This window comes from Electrophorus electricus, chromosome 2, assembly GCF_013358815.1.
Source record: "Electrophorus electricus isolate fEleEle1 chromosome 2, fEleEle1.pri, whole genome shotgun sequence".
NCBI lineage: Eukaryota > Metazoa > Chordata > Actinopteri > Gymnotiformes > Gymnotidae > Electrophorus > Electrophorus electricus.
Genome location: NC_049536.1, coordinates 32025000 through 32032725, shown reverse-complemented (window position 1 = coordinate 32032725; position 7726 = coordinate 32025000). Strand labels below are relative to the sequence as shown.

At 40.0% G+C, this 7726-nt stretch overlaps 1 protein-coding gene across 1 annotated transcript in view; it reads right to left on the bottom strand.

Moving 5' to 3' along the window:
* Positions 1 to 7724: 7724 nt before the first annotated feature.
* Positions 7725 to 7726, bottom strand: part of grb14 (growth factor receptor-bound protein 14) — a 35173-nt gene continuing 35171 nt past the window's right edge. Inside the window, 1 exon segment of the mRNA XM_035523540.1 lies at positions 7725 to 7726. This exon segment is cut by the window's right edge and continues 2209 nt beyond it. The gene's annotated coding sequence lies outside the window, so the exon portion shown is untranslated.

The following is a 7726-nucleotide window of genomic DNA, read 5'->3' as shown; positions in this document are numbered from 1 at the left end:
TAAAATCCAGAAAAGTGATTTGAATTATATTGAGACATAGCTGTTCATGAATCTGACAATAATGGCACTGGTGATGATGATGATGGTGACGATGATGATGGTGATGATGATGATAATCAGAATGTCTCATGTTTAAGTGATGTGCATCGAGCGGTCATTTCTCTGTAGCCGCAGATGTGTGTTTTAGACCATGCATACGCTGCCTTGCCTCGCCCAGCCTGATCTCCAGCATGCTCACAAGCCAGCGCTGACTCTTCACTTTGCCGCATATAAACCCACAGGTTTTCCTCCAGGTATAATTGAGCCATTTTCATTACCAAATACACACATGACTAAAGCTGACTCTATTTTATTCATATATGTTGTTGGATAGAACATTATAAGGCTTTTTGTCACCCTTGCACTTTTGAGATTTAATGACTCTCTTGTGACTCCATAGAGAATTATTCTCAGTAATTGATTATTAAAACCAGAAATTGCAAAGCCCATTCATCATTTGATGAGTGAGTGTGTTATCCTTGTAATTAACAAAGCAAGGAACTTGCCATCCTTCCGCACCAAGACCTCAGAAATGGGGAAGAAAAAAATTCTGGAGTTATCCTACAGACGCGAGAGCGCCTGCTCTAAAACACTGTAATTACCTACAATGCAATGCATCAGAGAAGAGCACAGTGTCAGAGCAGCAAGAATTAGGGGTGTGTGTGTGCAGATAAATGCAAAAAAAAACAAAACAAACATTTGTTTTCCCTCCAGCGTGGGTCATTCGTCACTCTACAGTGAACTGCTCAGTCCCTGAGATGAGAGCTCGATTGTACATGCGTCATGTTGAGCGATAGTGAGGTTGGGACATACGGCTGGCCCAATTCTGAACCATTGTTACAGCAAAGTACAGATATAAATGAATGGTGGTGTCCTATTTACAGAACACTGAAGTGGTATATATCAGCTGCCTTTGGTTGGGCTTTGTAAAGCCCTGCGCTGTTCTAGTTCCAGTAGACTAAGTGAAGTATCATAGCCTCTATATGCAAGACAAGTGATGCATTCACATTAATTGGAAAAGACAATCATTTATTAATCAGTTCATTTGGTCAGATTGCTGTTTTTGCATTGCACACATCTGTTGTTCCTTGAAGCGTGTTGAATGTCCTTTATGCATTTTCAAAACATAAATAATGCATACAATCAAATCATTAATTAATGATTAGAATAGTGTTGTCTTGTCGGACATGGGTTTAAGGAATTGTGCTACAGTTTATGAAATATTTATCAATGTATGTTTGTGGTGTTGTGTGGTTTCTGTGAATGGCAAGGTCACAGACAAATATAACACAGAGATATCGAACACGTCTGGTATAGGAGTATCATCTGCTCCTTTCTTGCTCTGTATTAGATGGCTGTATAAATGTGATACGCAAGTCATGTCTTCAAGGGCCCAACTGACTTTGATGGTTCAATTTAAAGCCCTGAAAACTGACAAGCTTATCTCAGTCCACTCACTATTTTTTATCTGTTATTTGCATACTGTTATCTAACACGACTAACATATACATCTGTCTGGAAGCTTAATCATGAAATGGCATTTACACGCATGTTTGTGTGTATGTATGTGTGTGTATGCGTGCATTCGGGTCTTTGCTCTTGTACAGTAATATGTCTTGCTGCGTTTATTCTCATCCTTAGGTAAACTGATGCCAGTTCATTCTCTACCTCTGGGGCTTAGGTGACATTAGCCATGGTATTAAAAGTAGGAACTAAAGTCGCACGTGTCTTTGAGCCTACCCTGATCCCTTTTTCAGGGAACACTTCCTGAGATAGACTCCAGCCGTGCCCCCTCACCCCGAGCCAGAGTGAATACGCACCAACCCTCCACCTCCCCAGCTCTTGCCATTCCCTCTTCCCCATCTAGGTGCATCCAGCGGACACTGAGCTCTCAGCTGCCCCTGGCCACTAGCGAGAGGGCCCCAGACAGAGATGCCTCAGACCGGCAAAGTGCAGCTAGCCACAGGCCCTCTGGGCTCCAGCTAGGAGGGTGAATTTATTAAGGAGCAGCTAGAGGAGGTCCGTGGCTCCTCTCTTCCTCTCTGCGTCTCCCCGACAGCTGCTGTCTGAGCAAGGCCCTGGAGGCAGACATGGATCAATGGCAGAAACACATCCAAGAGAGCGTTTAACAGCAGAAGACCCTGGAAGAAAGGAGCTGTATTTAGGATATCACTGCACACATGTACCCTGCATTGCAGCTCAGAGAGAGAGAGAGAGAGAGAGAGAGAGAGAGAGAGAGAGAGAGAGAGAGAGAGAGAGAGAGAGAGAAAGATACTCAGAGACAGAGAGAGAGAGAGGTCGAAAGGAGATACATTCGTATTCTCAGGATGAAACAGGTACTACACTGAGAGCATGTGGATAAAACGCATTATGTCATATGAACTTGGTATGAACTCCTCTGAGTGTTTCTTTCTGCATTGAACGGGTTAGAGCTCTACTGGGACAGTGCCATAATAATCAAGCATATTACTCCAACAGAGCACTAACTGTGGCCTAGTTTCAAAATTCTCACTGGATTTGATTGGGATTTCAATCTGAAACCAAAATAATAGACCAGTGTTTTTCTAATATAACCATATGTTTACCATATAGATTCTGTGGTTACTCCTTTTTTGACAGTTACTAATGGCTTGTGAGTGAGTAATATGGAATATGTAGTGAGTGAGTTTATAAGGAAACTCTTTTTACAATTCTAAATTATTTATATTCAATATTTGCAAATATATTCATTTTCATTTATACTACTCCCTCAAACACATGGTTTTAATAGTGCTGTGCTGGAACTCCAGCATATAGAAAATTAATTAAATAAAAGTAAACTGCAGACTCAGTGAGGTAATCTACTGCCATCTAGTGGCAATTCAAATAATAGACATCAGCGAACCGTCGCAGCATTCATCGTAACAAAGATTTATGCTACAGTACCCAATATACCATAATAGTGACCTAATATGAGACATTGCATAAGCAGACCCCTTGAAGTAGTACATTTATCGCTTATTGTCATGCAGATATGTTCTGGACTCAAATTCATTCACTTAGAAAATTAAATTGCACGAGCATTATTCACTTATTTAAATTATAATAATTAAAATCATTAAATTATATAATAAGCAATTTAATTTCTATATATTCCCCATAATTATGTAAACAATACTGAATAACTTTGTTTGTTGTTATGGTTAAATTTTTAGCTTCGGTGCTGTTTCTCTTTGCTGTATTTCAAATGACAGTATTAGCTACAACTTTTGCATAATGTATGGACTACCATCCAGAAATGGAGGGTGTAGGATTATTGTTATAATAATCCCTCTTGGGCTATAACTTGGTCCATTGGTTTTAAGCACTCCTGGACAATAGCTGTGGAACTGGAGAAAGAACCGTGTGCTCTGGGGTAACAGTTGATAACTTTACAAGCTGTCAATGAAGGTTTATTACAGGAACAGACCGTGACTAATGCACATTCTGAGCCTGCTGTCTCAAGCAAATCCAGTGAATGTCCCTATGTGTCCTTTGACAGGACTTCATAAATCTGCAGTGAACGTAAATGCGCCCAGTTTTACCGGAGCGGTGATTCTCGTCATGTCAGTGGTGTGGGCCGGACTGATGATGAACCGGTACCAGGTTCATCAAACAGTTTTTAATGCTTTTTGGATTTGAACAGGCAGCTGTCAAGACATACGGGTGCATACTTGTGTAGTATGATGAAGCAGTAGAGAGAAGCAGCAAGGCTTTTAGAGGCTTGGGTCTTTATGTGAGCTGTGGTCCTTAACAGCTTTTTACACAAAAACTCAGAGGGCCTACATTATTTTAGAGAGTAAGGCAAGAGCCGGGTAGCCAAATACTTTGTCTAATGCCAAATGATTTAACGCTTAACAGAGTGGTAACAGCGAAGCAACAGCCAAGAACTATTTCAAGAAAGTGTGCCTAGAACAGCCTTTTTAGTGGCAGCAATTCAAAAGCATGCGACTACTTTAAATGTATCACCAGAGTATTAAATGGCAATTGGTTTTCTAATAGAGGTGGTATTTTGGAGAGCTTTCGAAGAGAGATGGCATGTTGTACAGGTGCTTCATTTCAAGGGAAGGAGGTAAGAAAAATTCATCATCTGGAGGTGTTTGCAGTCAGATGTGTTTGCCAACCTGTGAGACGATCGTGGACTTCGCGCAGTGAAGAGGTGAAGAGGTTGACCAGCCTGGTGAGACTGAAACAGCATCAACATCTGCTGACGATCACTGAGGATCTCGGATACTGTAACCTGATGCTGTTTAAAGAGAAAATGTTTTTACATAGGTAGGGATTTAACTGCAGCCCATCAGTTAATCCAAGACTGAACTTTAACAAAATAAGGCAGATTTGACTCAGGAAACATAAAATATATACACTTCATTCAATTAGTTTATCTGAGAATAGCAAACACAATGCCGTAGTCAAAATACATATTGGGTTGTGGGAGGGCACGTCAATGTTTTTATATTTCGTTATAGTTGTTAGAAATCCCACGTGAACTCTCAGTAATGTGTGAGTCATTGTAGTGATGCATGTGAATATGTAGAGTAGCAGATTTAAATGACTGTATATTCTTATAATATCCTGTGTAGTTGCACCTGCTTACGATAAATGGCCTTATTACTGATAGTTTGAAAATTGAAAGCAGATTTTTATTAGTCAGCTTTTGTCAGCTTTCATTCACAGTAAGAGGCAGAGTGGCAATGACATTCAGCAGTTTTTTGGGCAAGCTCAGAAAAAAAGAAACGTAAGATGTGAGAAAATGTGCACTAGTCTGTGATATAAGTGTAGAAGAGAGTTGAGTATAGAGTACAAGAGTTGAGTCAGTCTTTCCTGACGTAACAGTCATGTCAGATAAGAAATTGTCACTAGAGAGGAGAGATGACTGCAGAGCAGGGGAGAGGATAAGAGACGACTGGAAAGGAGATTCGAATACAGGAGCAGCGGAGAGGAGGAGATGAGAAGATGCATGGAGAGGTGAAGACGAGAGCGGAGCAGATAAAAACATCAATTTCCTAAACCTTGGTCACAATATCTGGACTTGCCATCATCATCGTTTCATCTCATGAGTTAGTGAATTCCCTGCCGCTGGGTAGATTTAGTCATCCCCCCTTCCCGACATTCAGTTCATAACTACGGCCTTGAGCAAATACCAAAGTGCATTTCTCTACATAGTCCAGGATTCCCCCCCTCCCGTGCCCCCCCCCCAAAAAAATTACCGGTTAAAATGAAAAATACAAGCAAAGAAACAATGGAAGAACAATAAAATTGATCTCATCAAATTTCTTGGCTTGCTCTCAGATTCCACAGTTAACCCACGGATCCCAAGAACAATGGAGTGTATTCCTTTTAAGGCTGGCATTGAGGCACACAAACTTTCCCCCAAACGTTGTCCTCCCCACGATGGCTTTCACCTTTTATTCCCTTCCAACAAATACATATCTTGAGATTAAGAGTCCCAGTTCCAGTTTAAACAGAGCCTAACTATAAATGAAAAAAAAAAACCCATGAAGAATAAGTAATAATGACCTAATTAATTGAATCTAGACATGAGAATGGTTATAATCACCGCTTAATACTAAAATTAATTTGATATTAACATAGGGTATAAAAAGGGATACTTATGATACATGTGAATTACCTAACATTCTAAAGATATAATGTAACCTACCTTCCTCTGATCCTGTTATGTGGCAGTGTCAAGGCCTAGCTACTGGGGAACTGGTGCTAAGAAAGGCTTGAGGTTTAAAATGTTCATGGTATCTACCTTGTCATCGGGATGCAATCCTTTTAATCTCCTGTTCCAAGCTTCCGCTTAACCTTCTCTGGCCCAGACCACTTGGACACTGCATGATGAAAAATGGTCAGAAGATTTGGATATGGGATGGGTACAGTCACAGACCAGTTCTCCCAGTACAGGTTGATTTAAGTGAAACCACACATCTTTCTCACTATTTCTCTTTACCTCCTCATTGAGTTGATGCTCTCTCACAGTGACGGACAACGATGGTTGTCTAGGGTGCAGAGAGTGATGAATGAGCTGTTCAACTTTCTCCCCAGAGTTGTTGGAGTCTGACTGTCTACAGGTTTTGTCCTGGTAGTGTCACACATCAATCAGCTGGGCTCCACTGTATGCGTCACCGGGCTGAGTGTGGTTTGGTTTGGAGTGGTGATTCGCTTAATAAATGTGGGGTGGGGTGGTGCAGTACGTTAATGGTGCTTTGACTTCTGTAGTCCCCTATGTATGCTAGTGCATCAGTGGCTCTCCCAAATTTGTATTTTTTTAATTTATAAAACCCCCTCCAAAAACATATAATTGTAAGTGCAAAAATCAGCAAAAAAGACTGTTGAACAATCTGTTCTGCAAAATAACTTCTAGGCAAATTTTTTGTTTACTGGTTTTAATTTAAACTGTCTTTGTGGTGAAAAATGAGTTCATTTAGTGTCTCTGAGTGTGGTGAGGAACAAAATAATCACATTAGTAGTAGATACATTTGTATATTTCAGTATTGTAGATAATACTTACACTGGTTGCGCTGTACTTATAGGAGTGTTTCATCGTTTTTTTTTTTTTCCAGTATAAGATTTTCAATGTAATTAACAGTCGAAGATTCCGGTATATTTTATTCTGTTAGTTCCCCTAGTTAATAATTGAGGCTTCATTTGCGAGGTACTTTGTCTGAAAGCGTCATAGGTTTTAACCTGTCACTACTTACACTGTGCTGTTGATCTCATCATTGCTTCTCTTTATCCAGAACACTTAGACGCACTCAAATGTGATCAAACTATGGAAATGTTTTTATAGCTTACAGGGCATTGCTGGATGCACTCATCTGGAATACTATCAGAAAAGTCAATACATATATAAATGTTTTTACTGGCAGTTGTGGCTATTGGATTAAATGTTTATATTGTGACTCGGATGAGGAACGGTAAAAATCAAGCATCCTTTACCAGAGACTCTATATTAAAACTAAATTACAGTGAAAGAATGTGACAGTAACCTTTGACTGACTTAAAAAAACATGTTTGTGAGAGACCATATTATGTTATTAAATATTTAATTGCCTAATTATTGTGCTTTATGAATAGCAAATGAGCGATGCACGATGAGTTTACAGACAGGCTGCTAGATTTCATCCCAAAGAGACACCATTATGGCTCAAACAGACTTTAATGATGGCTCAAAAAGCCTTTGATTTTATTCAATTGCCCAATTAGCACATACCTACTTGGCATAAGCAGCGATGCCTGATGAACTATCAACTGATCAGTCCCTTTTCCCAGTCTGAGCATTCGCATACTGCATGATGCACTGGCATTGTAACGCTCCACATCAGCTGGACATTGTCATAAAGCTGCATCCATCACTGTCATCAGTTACTGCCATATGCATGTTGTCTGGTTTTTTTTTTACAGGTGAACACTGCACCTTTGCCATTTAATGTGGGATAAAACTGACTGCCGGTTGCAACAATTTAGCATAAGAGAAACTGTCCTGGAGTTACCATAAACAGGTCTGCTGAAAATCAATTTATGTACCTCATCAAAGGCAATATTCTTATTACTTTCCAGCACTGACGCACTGTAAAAATCTCCAGGACACAATGTAGCTAGGATGATATTCTCGTCCTGTATTACAAAGCGCACAAGCAGAAGAGTTAATGATGACGTTCTT